This window comes from Notamacropus eugenii, chromosome 3 (assembly GCF_028372415.1).
Source record: "Notamacropus eugenii isolate mMacEug1 chromosome 3, mMacEug1.pri_v2, whole genome shotgun sequence".
NCBI classification, from domain to species: Eukaryota; Metazoa; Chordata; class Mammalia; order Diprotodontia; family Macropodidae; genus Notamacropus; species Notamacropus eugenii.
In genome coordinates this window covers 315,015,071-315,030,353 of record NC_092874.1, presented here as the reverse complement: position 1 = coordinate 315,030,353, position 15,283 = coordinate 315,015,071, and the positions used below count along the sequence as shown (strand labels likewise).

Below are 15,283 nucleotides of genomic sequence, written 5' to 3'. Positions count from 1 at the left end.
TAAAATTATATCCATACCCATCTCTATAGCTATAGCTCTCTTTCTCTTCAGGGTCAGAACAAAGTCTCCTTAGTGTCCTCAATAGGAAATAGTTCTGACTCACTATTAAAATGTCAAAAAAAAAATTGATACTAGAAGGAAGCTAGCAAGATTGAATTTAATCTCGATCACCATGTTCTTCCTCTCTCTGTTTCCATATCCTTTAAAATATAATAATAATGACTTGCCCCTGTGTCTGTTGTCACCTAGATGGAATGCAGTCCAACCATGACTGTCCTGACACCAAACACTTGACTACATCTATGCAACCTCCTTGGCGAATACCCCTATGGGCACATATACTTGGATATATTGACATTGCCAAGTACTACATTTTGCATGGGGTGGGGCTGGGTTGGCAGAGAGTGAAAAGAACATTCTGAAGAGTAGAATTTGGAGCAATATGACTTAAAACTATTGGAAAGAAGCTAGATGTTCTGACTCAAATAGAGAGAGATAACAACAAGGAGTTTAAAAGGACTTCTACATTTCCAATGTTTCTAGCTTCAAGACTGAAGACCTTCTGACTCATTACTGCTCTGGACCACTTCCAGGCTTTAATAACCTGGGTCAGGGGTGGGGGTAGGAGAGGTGAGGGGGAACAGAGATAGGAGTTAGAGAGCCAAATCATGACAAGAATGGAGTTTAAAGCGAAGAGAAGAAGTTTACTCTGGAGAAGCTCCTCCAAGGAACCCATTTAAAAGATAAAATTCCACAGACTATACCAATAAAATCATAGTTCTCATATTTATGGAAGAATGTGGGGCCCTGTTAGTGACTACTCATTATCATATATACAAATATAATCATTAAGGAACATTTAGTCTCTTGCTATATGTAGCAGATGTTGGTTGGTATATGATAATTTGATGTAAATGAATTCAAATATTATAATTTTCCTTCTCTGGTGTGGAAATTAGACATTGCAAACCTGGAATCAGTGATTGCAGTCATTTCCCAAGTTCTGTGTGTCCTTGAATTTTGTTTGGGGTAGATGGATAAATGGTATGAAAACAACCCTCTCTTTGCAATAGTCTTGGTGCACACCATTGCACAACCGTTAAAGAGAAATCATCCCCTAAGAAGTTCTCAAGCTTGTGTACAAGAGAAAAAAATATGTATTTTTTGTTTATTATCACCCCCACACTCATTGGCTAAATTTTCCCCTTTTTATGGCTGGGGGCGGGGAACAAGGAAGGCTGCAACAATGAACCTGGGATTTCTTCAGTTCAGGGAAGTTCCAGGTTGGAAACTGTCTCCAGTGGTGCAGATTGTCAATTTATTCATATCATAGTCTTAGAATATTGACCATCATCATGCCATTAGTGGTGTTAAAGGCAGAATTTGAGTGTAGGTTTGTCTAACTTCAAGGATCTTTGCACTATGCTATACTATATCTTCATATTTTGTTATTGTTCAGTCATGTCTGACTCTTCATGATCCCATTTGGGGTTTTCTTGGCAAAGATACTGAAGTGGTTGGCCATTTCCTTCTCCAGCTCATTTTATGGATGAGGAAACTGAGGCAAACAGGGTTAAGTGACTTGCCCAGGGTCACACAGCTAGTAAGTGTCTAAGGCTGGATTTTAACACAGGTCTTCCTATTTCCAGTCCTGGCACTCTATCCACTGCACGATCCTTGCTTCCAAATCTTTGTATTTTACAACCAAATAATATAGAATCATAAGTTTCAATCACTACAAAATGATTCTCATGCTGCAAATAATAGCCAAGGAATTAGGATGTAGTTCAGCTGACCTTACCCATGAAATTTCATGGATGGTGCTATCTTTATGCTCAGTCTGACTCAGTCACTATAGAATGTATGGCTATGTTTCTGTGGGGTAAAACCTCAGCATGGTTACCTTGTCTACTTTTTCCTAGCCAATCTCAGAATTATCAGGATTATCTTCCTGCCATGTTAAAATTTGCAAAAAGTTTCACATTCGTTGGGTTTGGGGGGGCAGATTCCACTTACTGCAGGGAAAGCCTTTCTTATAAAATGGGAAGATTCCTTTTCCTGCAGTGAGACACAAGACACTGCTGGTGCCAGCACAGCACTATGGACCATCATCTTGCTTGCTGTTATAGGTACTGTAAAAATAACCTGTACCCAAAGTGCCATTTCTACAGGGGAGTTCCTGATTCTAAGATATGAATCTTTGAGAAAGAAAGGAAGGAAGGAAGGAAGGAAGGAAGAGAGAGAGAGAGAGAGAGAAGAGAAAGAAAGAAAGAAAGAAAGAAAGAAAGAAAGAAAGAAAAGAAAGAAAGAAAGAAAGAAAGAAAAGAAAGAAAGAAAAGAAAGAGAAAAAGAAAGAAAGAAAGGAAGGAAGGAAGGAAGGAAGGAAGGAAGGAAGGAAGGAAGGAAGGAAGGAAGGAAGGAAGGAAGGAAGGAAGAAAAGAAAGAAAGAAGGAAGGAAGAAAAGAAGGAAAAGAAAGAAAGAAAAAAATTATGAATTTCCATTTCACATGGCATCAGATGAATATGAACAGCTATCATCAGAAGCCTTAGAGGTCATTCTGATCTGTACCAACAAGTACATGGTGAAGAGCTGTGGCAAGGATGGCTTTCATATCCTCCACATCAATGAGATGTTGTCATGTACTGGGGCTGATAGACTTCAAACTGGCATGCGGGACTTCTCCTTCTTTGCCTTTGTGAAGCCCCAGGGCACTGTAGCCCGTGTACACCTTGGTCAAGTTATCATGTCAATTCGAACCAAGGTCCAGAATAAAGAACATGTGATTGAAGCTTTATATAGAGCCAAGTTCAAGTTTCCTGGCAGCCAGAAGATCCACATCTCCAAGAAATGGGGTTTCACTAAGTTCAATGCTGAGTTTGAGGATGTGATAGCTGAGAAGTGACTCATTCCTGATGGCCATGGGGTTAAGTATATCCCCAGTTGGGGCCTTTTGGACAAATGGCAAGCACTCCATCCTGAGGGGTATGTACTGTGACATGTATCTTTTCTGCAAGCATAATTAAACTAGATACCTCTTTAAAAAAAAGAAAGAAAGAAAATGGGATGATTTCAGTGAAGTACACTGGCTGGCCAAGAATCACCCCCAAACCTCTTGCCACAGGACCAACCCATCTTCTCTTCTTGTCTTACAATTCTTTATGGTATCTTCTACTTCTGTTTTGCTTTGGAGGTGCTCCTTGTTTACATATTGCAGCTTCTTCATGGCCACCAGGCACCACTTCAATGCTCTATATTATACTCTTTGCTGAGAAGAGGGGGTGCAGGAGAGGAGAGAAATACAGAGAGGAAGGGAGGGAGGGAGGGAGGGAGGGAAAGTTTCTGGGGAGAAACTCACCAATGGTGGGACAGGAATGAAAAAATTGTAATCAGCATGATTGAAGGGAACTCCTAAATAGATGAGGTCATATATCTATTTGAATATTTGTGAATATGCTTTAATCTCATACCAAGATATTTTATAGCTTTGGAAAACGTAGGTCATTGCCAACCATTTTGACTCATGTCTTGCCAGGGGACTCTCATGACTCGGGAGGAAAGAATTAGGTTCATGAGTTTGCACAGCTCTGCCTCACTTCAATCCAATTGACTTGCAAGTCAAGACATCACCTTCTTAATGCCATTGGTCCTCTCTGAGAACAAAGGATGTAGAACAACCTGTGAGTAGTAGTAGCTGTACCCTGGGGACCCAGCCGTCCAGGTCAAGTTGGACAATCCGGCTATTTATTCTTCTTCTCCTTCTTCTTCTTCTCCTTCTTTCTCCTTCTTCTTTTTCTTCTCCTTCTCCTTCTTCTTCTTTCTCCTTCTCCTTCTTCTTCTTCTCCTTCTTCTTCTTCTTCTTCTTCTTCTTCTTCTTCTTCCCCTTCTCCTTCTCCTTCTCCTTCTTCTTCTTCTCCTTCTTCTTCTTCTCCTTCTCCTTCTTCTTCTCCTCCTTCTCCTTCTTCTTCTTCTTCTCCTTCTCCTTCTTCTTTCTCCTTCTCCTTCTTCTTCTTCTTCTTCTCCTTCTCCTTCTTCTTCTCCTCCTTCTTCTTCTCCTTCTTCTCATTATTATTATTATTACTATTATTATTATTCTCCTTCTTCCTCTTCTCATACCCTTGCTTATGGGTGCTCTATCTAAAGGAACATAATTTTTGATCACTTATACTTCACAAGCTATCTTGGAATTTGAGGGTTAGATTTTTGTTTCTTGCCTATTTATTCTGTCATTTTCCCCAAAAAAAAGCTGGGACAAGAAATCCTTTTGTCTCTTTTAGTTCCATTTATGATTTCTTGAAATATAGCTCTGCAAAAACAGATACTACTTGAAAATGGTGCTACTTGGCTAGACCTTTCATCTCAAATCACTCTGGCTTTCACTGAACAGACAATAGTAGGTCCTAGCCCAAACCTCACTTATTCATTGGTGGTGTTTTGCTGGCTCAGAGTGAGTGCAAATGGTAATTGTTTCCTGTTCTGAATGGAAACTCTGAGGATCTTCCCCTCCTAGATTAACGCTTTTGGGAAGGCAAATTCTGCCATTTTTTGCCTCAATTCTTACCTAGCTTTCATCAATGAATGAATGTAGTCTCAGATAAACTGTGACCTGGAAAGACTTTAGTTTAAAAAGGCCAATGTCTCCCACTTCATCCTGAACCATCATCAGTTGTGTTGACTTATAGCGTGCCACTGGACTCCAATGACTCTGGAGGACAGAGTGAGGCTGATGACTTTGCACAGTAATGTTTCACTTAAATCCAATGCAGTGGCAAACATTTTTGACTTCAAGTGTAGCACTTTAAGAAATGCAGGATATGCTTCTTTGTCACAGCAGGGGACTGTGTATACAATATTGTATATAATGTCAGTCCTTTTTGATGCGTTAATATCAAAGAACTTTAAAAAGTATTATAAAGAATGGCCTTATGGGAAGGCATAGGGAAGGATACTTTGAGCAATGTAGATGGTTTTAAAAACAAAAAATGTCAATAATTATTTTCCAAAAGAAAAATATAAGGAGTGTAGAACTCTGTAGTGGAGAGTGACCTAAGTAACACAGCCCCATTTTCCAACTGGAAGACAGTACAATCATTTAAAGGTGTTGGTTGTTGACAGCGTGCTATGTTTTGTTGTGTTTCTCATTGTTTTCTCTCTTATGCACTTTATAATATTTATGTATATTACATCATTTATTTATTATACACTTTAGGGTATAGACAAACCAAGTAATTCCATAGCCACAGGGACTGGTGAGGAAGTGTTATTTCCTTTCCTTTGTTATATGGCCACCTTAAAGAGGTGCTGGAGAACAGGGGTTCGCAACTTGGGGATCACGAACTTTTTTATATGTCAATAACTGTATTTCAAAGGGTAGCCTTGACTCGTGTCTATTAGGAAGAATTAGAAAAGAAGGCTTAAATCTATAGTAATTACGCACTTGGAGGGTTATGGAATGGTCCCAGGAAAAAGAGTAAAACCCCCTAAAAACTGACTGAGTTTGGAGCTCCCAGCCCTGCCCCGAGAAAAGTCCTTCACTGCTTCCTAGCTCCTTTATTACACTGTCACGCTGCAAACAGGGACACTTAGCAATATAAGCATACATACATATAATGCAATATAATATACAATATAAGCACATATATAAACACAGGTGTTTATTTAAAATAATTTCAAATCTCAAAAAACCCATTTATTATCAGAATAAATTTAAGAAAACACAAACCGAAGTAAGTCTGAGGCAGGGTAGGACCCTCCCTTTAGTAATTTCTTCACTGTGTTGTTTCTCTTGCTCTTGGGATTGTGGCTCATCCTTAGTTTTCAAAGAGGACTGATGACATCACTGGTGATGTCCTAACTTGCCTATGAACTGGAATTGCAGAAAGGTATCATCCTCAGCCTCTCTTCCTAAGTCATTGAAATCCAGTGGCAGGACAAAAGTCAAGATAACTGTCCATAGCCCAGGATGCAGTGGATGACCTTGATATCTTTGATATCTGACCAAGCTCTAAGCATTCCATAACCCCTGCTTCAGCTGCCTTCCTGGCCATTGGAATAAATTGTTCTTGTCCGTTCATTCTGCCAGAAGTCTTCACATGCTTGAGGTAGATATCCCCCTAACTCATTAACATCAGTTGATTACCTCAACTTGGTTCAGCCCATCTGCCCAAACAGTTCCACCAGGGTGTGACCACTGCACATGCTAGAGCTTTTTGGAGCCAGAGTTGGGTGAAAGGCAGAAATCCCCCCAAAGGAGGATGAGCAGCCCTGAACAGGGCTCAGCAAGCCAGAGGCCCTAGATCTGAACATCCCATACATCCCTGCATTGTACATTCAAACTGGCCTGCTTGACATTCCTTAAACACAACATCCCACCTCCTAGCTCTGCCTTTGCATAGACTTTCCCTGGAATATCATATGGAATATTCTAAATCTTCCCATTTATTTCTCAACTTTCTTCTTGACTCAGTTCAAGTTCTATTTTCTATAGAATGCCTTTCCTAATTACCTCTCATATATATGTATATATATATGTACATATATATACACATATGTATGTGTATATATGTATATATATACACACACACATATGCATATGTGTGTGTGTGTATGTGTGACTTTGATGGGCTGGTCACATTGTTCAAATGTAAACTGTACACTTGCCAAAAAGACTATTTTATAGAGAACTCACATGGGGCACAGTGGTCAGAAGAAGCGATACAAGGACACTCTCAAGCTCTCTCTCAAGAACTTTGGAGAGATATATATATATACATACACACACACACACACACACGTGGGGTGGGGGGGGTTTACTTACCTGTGTACACATTGCTTCCTACCCCTCTTCCAACACAATTCAATAAAGAAAGTTTGGAGACAGGCGACAATAATGAGTTTCTGTTTGGACTTGAGTTTAAGATGTCTATTGGACATCCAGTTCAAGATATCTGAAAGATAGTTGTAGTTGAAAAATTGTGTATCAACAGAGAGGTTAGGGCAGGATAGGAAGAGATGGGAATTGTCAACACTGAGATGATAATTAAATCAATGGCAGCTGATGAGATCGCTAAGTAAAGTAGTATGGAAGGAGAAGAGAAGAGGTCCCAGAAAAAAACCCTGATGGAAACTATGATTAGAAGCTATGATCTTGGATAAAGATCAAGTGAAGGAGACTGAGATATAGAAGCCAGAGAGATAGGAGGAGAACAGAGTGGGGGAGAGAGGAAGGGATTGATTCATAGCTGTAGAGATACTTTAGAGCCGTTCTTCTCAGTGTGATCCAAGGACCCTTGGGGAACTCCTAGCCCTTTTCTGGGAGTCCATGTGTTGAAAACTGCTTTCATAGTAATAATAAGATATCATTTTCCTATTAAAAGACTCCCCCTTATCCAATTACATGTCTGAGACCAGAGTTTCTTCATATGCACAGTGTCCCAAATGTCCTAGTGCAGTTTTCAATTTTAACTTTTGGGGCATCTTACACTTGAACCACATAACTTACTGTAATAGACTGAATGTAGAACCAGATATGAGAATCCAGCTATCTTCTAGTAAGCCAAACATAAAAGAGATTTGCAAAAATTTGTAAAACAAAAACATACTTCTCACTAATTTTTTTTGTTCTGGAAAATATGCTTCATTTTCATAAAATAATACTATTTCTGTTAATAGGAAAGGGTGCTTATTATTACCTTAAATTAATTAAATGCATATTTTTAAATTTAATTAGCTTCCATTTTTAATATGGTAGATATTGATAGATATCCAAGGGTGTCCTGGAGCCTACTCCAACCAGCTCCTAATGGTCTTATTAAGTTTATAGTGTGAGCACTTACACCTCTAAAAATCAGCAAAGACTACAAGCTAGAGGTTGGTTTATTGTTTTGTTGATTGTGTACATGTAAAATGGTGAAGAAAATGCTAATAACACAGATTAAACTTTAAAATGTGTCGTGTGTATACATGCATGTATGTATATATACACACACTACACTATACATATACACACTACATATACACATATGTGTATGTGTATGTGTATATATGTGTGTATGTGTGTATGTATATATGTGTGTGTATATATGCTTTTTTTCCCAGAAATCCCCTGGTTAAACATTTATTAGCATACCCCTGGATATAATAAATAAACAAGGTCCTCAATGAATTTTAAAAGGGAAAAGGGGGACCAGAGATGAAAAAGAATTGCTGATTTAGGGAGTTTCCCCTCAAAATTTGCCATTTGCTACCCTCCCACCTTTGTGCAGAGTCCTCTCAGCTTACCATTGGGCAGTGTTCCCAACGAGTGGTATATGTACCCCTAGGGAGTACAATGGTTTTATTGAGGTTAAGGAAATCTTTTTATTGTGTTTTAAATTGATTTCCAGTCAATGAAATTAGCACAATTTTTGATGTGCCCTTGAAGAAGCATACCCTCTCATTTTTAAATATGCTCACAAGGCTTTAAATTCCATTTATAACTTATTTCTGTGACTCAGGATTCTTAATCCTGTTCTCAATCAAATCCAATGCCAGAAACAAACTACACGCCAAACATGATATGCAGATATTACTTTCAAAAAGTATGATAAGAATAAAGCTGGTTGACAAGGAACAGATTTGAGTGTCTCCCTAATTTATTTGTGCTCTGATAAATATTTAACAACCTTATGATACTAAAAATGTTATATACCATGTAAGCTCCCTATGTGAAAAATTAATCTATTTTACTTCTTATGTGCATATGCATGGCATACCGTAGAATGTTTTAAATTTCCTATTGAAGGGGTATAGGGACCGAAAAAGAGCTTGAGAATCCTTTGCTTAGGGTTTCAAATATATCTCACATTCAATATTATCTAAATTACTGACAAAATTGGCTCATTAGTTTGCCCCCACCAAGAACTCCTGGAAAATCTCCAAATGCAGCTCATGCTTCATTTCCCATTAAGATTTTTATCTCCTTCCCTCTTTTGGGAGAGTCATAGGGAAAGCACACACCCATTTAGTGCTTTTTGTATATCCTGCTGATGCCATCTGTCTTTCCATCACAATTATTCTCCATCCATCCTATACTCTGAATTCTCATTTGTGAAGAAAAACAACTAAGCAAACCATCTGATAAAGAATCATTGTCTGAAAACGTATATAATATTCTGTTCTAGTGGGCCTCCTCTTCTGTGTGACAGAATGCTCCCACATAATTTAGAATTTATTGTTGTTATTCAGTTCTTTTCAATCCTGTCCAACTCTTTGAGACCCCATTTAGGCTTTTCTTGGCAAAGATACTGGAATGGTTTGACATTTCCTTCTCCAACTCACTTTACAGATGAGAAAATTGAGGAAAACAACATTAAGTGACTTGCCCAGGGTCACACAGCAAGTGTCTGGGGCTGGATTTGAACTCAGGAAATTGAGTCTTTATGCCTCCATGTCTGGTGCTCTCTCCACTTTTACTTCAAGAACTCAAATTTTAAAAATTGCAGCAATGAAACTCCAAACAATCACCTCATTCAGGTGAAAGATCAGAGGACTCCATGCCTTATCTTTATCAAAATAAATGGTCTGATCTTTTGATAACTGTCCCTCTTCTGACTTATCTGGCCTCCTCAATTTTAACCACTCGGATGCTTCTGTTCTACCCACACCAGCCTCCTCACTGCCCACTTCTTATAACTTTCTTGCTCCTAATACTACCACACTTCCTCACAGATTACTCCCCATTCCTGGCATGTTCCCCTTATCAAGACCATCCAGGAGCCTTCCTCATGTTGACTTAATATGAGGTCTCTTTCCCTTAATCTTTCTTACATAGATATGCATGGAAATGGTTTACCCAGCACCTATCTCCATGCCTTAGGCATGGTAAACATTTAACTGGATTGAATGGAAACCATCATTATTCTCCAACCTGAACCAATTGGGGGGTGTAATCTCACCATTCTTTCCAGCTCCTTTACAATCTTTAATGTATGGGAGCTAGACCTATAATTTTCCCAATCTCTAGGAACTCCAAGTAGGACCTTTCTTCTCATACATCTCCCCAAAGTGGTTGGAAACAACTGAATATGAGCGCTATCTTTCAGGAAACCACTCCAAAACCATCTTGGACAGGGAGGGGAGGGAAGAAGTACATAATGAGGGCCTTTGCTTCACCACATGCTTTCTTTTGACATATGATGGCAAAATGTGATCAGTGACAACCAAAGAAACCAAACAGAAAGATTAAATTAAATTACCTCAGGGTAGGTGCCCCAGGTAGAAGTGACAATGTACCAATAAAGCAGAGTGACCACATTCTGCCTTTCATTGAAAGAATGAAGGGATAAAAAGTAAGGGATTGGGAAGGGGAAAATAAACGAAGCCTGGATCTTCTCAGGAGAAAAAGAGAGTGTCCTTTCTCTCAAACTAATTTGTATCTAAATACTTTACAACAATAATAACAGCTAGCATTTATAGAATGCTTTAAGATTTAGAAAGTGTTTTACAAATATCATCTAATTTGATCTTCTCAACAATCCTGGTGTTTTTATTATCCCTATTTTTACAGTTGAGGAAACCAAGGCAAATGGAGGTTAAGTGACTTGCCTGAGGTCACACAGCCAGCAAGTGTCTGAGGCTAGATTTGAATTCAAGTATTTTTTATCTTAAGTCCAGCCCTCTATCCACTGCCCAAATGGCTGTCCTCTTATTTAAATTTGGATTTATTATCTTTATGTTTGTTCTAAAAGTTCTGATATACTCTGCTAAAATGCAAGTTCCTTGTGAATAGGGTTTGATTTATTATGTCAGTATCCCCAGTTCCTAGGACACAGTAGGTGCTTAATAAATTCATGTTATTAATTGAGAATGGAGACTGGGATATGGGATATGAGCTGATATGGGAACACCCTTCAGAACTAAATTTGGAGAATACAATGCATTATTTCCAACACAGAAAATCATAGATATAGAGCTGGAATTAATCTAACCCAAATGTCCTCATTTTATAGTTGAGGAATGATAGTTAAGGCAAGCTGGAAACCAAGACTTCAACTTTTAAAAACTGAATCATAAACTTATAGAACTAGGGATTCATATTCAGCGTAGCTTTCCCACTGATTCTCTCCAGAGCCAAGGGGACTACATCCTGAACCAAGCCACCAGTCAATCAACTAGCTGCTTTTTTTTTGTTCATATGTCAACTTAGCCAGACTAGCATCTAGGAATTTCCCAAGGTGATGGAAACCAACATGTGTGACCACTACCAAGCAGCAGAGCCTGTTCCAGATTTTTGTGAACAGAATTTTATGGTCTCCCAATTTGAACACTGTATATGTGCATTTCAGAGGAAAGATAACCTTCTCCTGCTCCCCTGAAGGTGGGTATTATGGTCTCTCTTGGAAAGAGAATCTCTCTGTGCCACCCAGAAGCTATATATCTATATCTATATCTATATCTATCTATCTATCTATCTATCTATCTATCTATCTACCTATCTATCTATGTGTATGTATCACATACATCTATATGCACAGACGTACACATATGCAAATACATATATGCATATATTTGTGCATACACCTACATACTTATACATACATATGTATGTACATATGTCCAGAAGCTATACATACACACATCATATACACATGTACATATGCACACGTGTGTATTGTGTATACACATATTCGTACACACAATACATACACATATATTCATAGACATTTCTATACATAAACATATATACATGTGTGTATATAAGCACACATATATAGACATACAGAGAACACATGTATATCTTATCTTATATACATGTACATTTATATGCACATGGTAAACAGCATTTTCTTTGAATGTGGGAAGTAGAAACTCATCTTTCTATTTTTCATCTGCAAAATAATTTCCTGACTCAAATCTCTTCTCCACTAAACTGTTTTTATTGCATTTTCAGATTTCCACAATGTAGCTCAATAGGAGGACTTGCTGAGTTATTGGTGTCTTTGCATTTGATTCAGTTTCTCATCAGACCAACAAAATGAGGGGCTTTGCTTCACCACATGCTTTCTTTTTATATATGATGGCAAAACGGGATCAGTGACAACTGCAAATAAACCGAACAGAAAGATTAAAGTACGCCGTACAAGCAGAAACAATATTTTAGCTCAGTGGAACTGGGGCAATCTATTGAACTTCATTCCTTTCTGGCCGGCATAGCGGAACAGAGATTTGTTTCAGAATCATTTCATGTAATTTATAAATTTAAAAACAGTCATAGTGTGTCTAGCTTTGGTATTTCTGAATAATTACCTAAGTACTGACAAATACATATGGTAAGTATGTATTGGGATAGGGTGTATCTAACAGCCTAGTCACTTAACTCTCTATTCTTATCTTATAGAAGTATGTAGAAATATAGAGAATTTTTATAGCTGAAAGATTCCTTTACATTCAAGGTAATAATAATCATTCCCATTTCTATATGTAACCCACCAATTTCCTAGGTAGATTTGGGGACATTCCCTGAAGGACACCTCTGAGTTGTGTACTGCCTAACAGGGAGAAGGCACGACTCCTGATTGGCTGAGACAATGCTGAGAGTAGCCCCACATTTGTGTAAGGGATCCATTTACCATACTTGGTTCTAGAGACTTTTGGAAGAGACATGTGGAGAAAGAACTTCCTGGGAGGTAGTAGAAAGAGAAAAATACTTAAATAGAGGATAGGAGCCCTCTGAGCCAGGAGCATGTATGGGAGCTAGACCTATAATTTTCCCAACCTCTAGGAACTCCAAGTAGGATCTTTCTTCTCATACATCTCCCCAAAGTGGTTGGAAATAACTGAATATGAGTGCTATCTTTCAGGAAACCACTCCAAAACCATTTTAGCAGGGGAGGGGAGGGAAGAAGTACATAAAATGCTTCAGTATAATTACCTCCATTTTACAGAGGGAGAAACTGAGATTCAGTGAAGTCATACAACTCCTTAGTGTCAGAACCATTAGATCTTCTGACTCCAAAGTTATCATATATTCTACTTTACCCATGTTGCCTCAGTAAGCAATATCATAGGAGGAATTGAAAATTTGTACAAACATTTATTGGAAACAAAGAGACTTGAGAAAAGAGCAAGGGACTTATTTACTGTTAAGGTATTTACCATGCTTGTCAAACAGGAAACAGGAAGGAGTGGCTTTGGCTGAACCTTTCAAGGTCAGAGAGACAGGTTGGCTGGTGGACTGAATACTGTTCCAGATGCACAGCTGCCTGCCTCTGATATCCAGAGGAGAGAAGAACAGTTCTTTTACAAACAGAATAATAATCATTGCCTCTGTCCAATTGTATGGCTGCAACTGTTTAAAATAGAGATATCTGACCAATCAGGAACAATCGGATAGACCAAGTTAGATTCTCTTGTTTGCAAAAATGGCTCTGTTCCAGGTCAAGTTATTCTAGAAAGAAGTACAGGTTGGTTGGTTGGTTTGTTTGTTTGTTTGAAGGGCATTGGCACTCAAGATAGCTGGCTTCAGTTATCGCTTTAAAATGTCCAAAGCCCCAAGCCTTTTAAGAAAACCAAAGAACTTTAGTCCTTATCAATAAAGATCTGCACATATACACGTAGTAGAATCTACAAGTCTTTCTCTCTACAATGCACAGTAGTGCTGGGGGAGTCAGTTAATCAATAAGTGTGTATTAAGTGACAGCTCTGTACCAGACACTGTGCTAAGCTGAGTATACAAAGAAAAGCAAAAGATATGCTTGCCCTGGGAGAGGTCACAATCTAATGTAGTGGTTAGTCCTCATCCTTCCCCTGGAGGTAATGCAGGCTACTACTCCAAAGCGGTTCAATGGACCAGGAGTCAACTAGTAAAGACTGAAATACTCTCCTAAGTCTGTAGCCAGAGGTTCTACTGATCTTTTTTGTGTGTGTCATTGACCCTTTTGGGGAATCTGGTGAAGCCTATGGATATTTTCTCAGGATAATGTTTTTAAATGCATTAAAAATACATAGGAATGCAAAGGAAGCCAATCATATTAAAATATTTACTATATATATGTACATACACATATGTGCATGTATGTACATATACATACATGATACACATATATGCATACCCACATGTGTGTATACATACATACATAGAAAGAGAGAGAGAGAGAGAACTCATAGACCTCAAGCTAAGAGCCCCTAAAGACCCAGAAGAAACACTGATAGGAGCAAAAGGTTCACTGCCCTGGTGGTAGGGAAGAAAATTCATCAAATTGTGACATTACCTGAATACAAAATTGAGAAGACTCTCTTGTAACTATCAAGAAGAGGTTGTTTCCTCTAGCCACCTGGGAAATCTCTTGTGTGCAATAGGACTGCAAGAATCAGAATATGTCAGCTGGTTTCAATCAATTAACAAGTATGTATTAAGTATTGATTATACACCAGGTACTAAGTGCTAAAAATACAAAGAACAAAGCAAAAAAACCCTTCCCTCATTGAGTTTACATTATAAAGAGAAAGACAACATCATAAATTGAAACATGCAATATAAATGTAAAGTCGATAAAAAGTAACCTTAGAGGGATAGCGCGGGGGCACCAGAAAAGACCTTCTGCACAAGTTAGTGTTTTACCTGTTTTAAAGAAAGCCAAGAATTTTGAATGCCAGAGGATGGTAGGGGAGATCATTGCAGGTATGCAGAATACTCAGTGTAAAGGTATAGACACTGGAGATACAGTATCATGTGCTAGCAACATCTAGTTAGCAAGTATTGAGCACATAAATGGGAGCAGAACACAAGAAGATTAAACAGAGAAAGGGGTCAGATTGTGAAGATCAAATGTCAAAGAGCTTCATATTTGATTCTGGAAATAAGAGTGAATCACGGAAAATTATTGAGTGGGGGGTATGATATGGTCAGACCTATCCTTTAGGAAAATCACCTAGGTAGCTGAGTGGAGGGGCAAGAGATTTGAGACAGGGAGAACAATCAGAAGGCTACTGTGATGTCCAGATGAGAGGGTAATGGAACCTAAATTAGGTTGATGACTGTGTGAGTGGAGAAAAGGAAAGATATGTAAGATTAATTGTAGTGAAGAAAGTACAAGACTTGGCAACAGATTGAAAGGAGTTAAAAATGAAACCTCGATTACCAGGGGTGGATGGTGATACCCTCTGTAGAAGGGAAGTTAAAAAGAGAGGAGGGCATGAGGAAGAAGATAATGAGCTGATTTTGGACAAGTTGAGTTAGAGATTCCAACAAGCAGTTGTTGGTAATGCAGGACTAGAGCTGAGGAAAGAAATAGGATTGGACTTGTA

The 15,283-nt window shown here is 38.5% G+C and overlaps 1 pseudogene; it reads left to right on the top strand.

Moving 5' to 3' along the window:
- Nucleotides 1-2,412: 2,412 nt before the first annotated feature.
- Nucleotides 2,413-3,240, top strand: LOC140531573 (large ribosomal subunit protein uL16-like; annotated as a pseudogene).
- The last annotated feature ends 12,043 nt before the right edge of the window (nucleotides 3,241-15,283 follow it).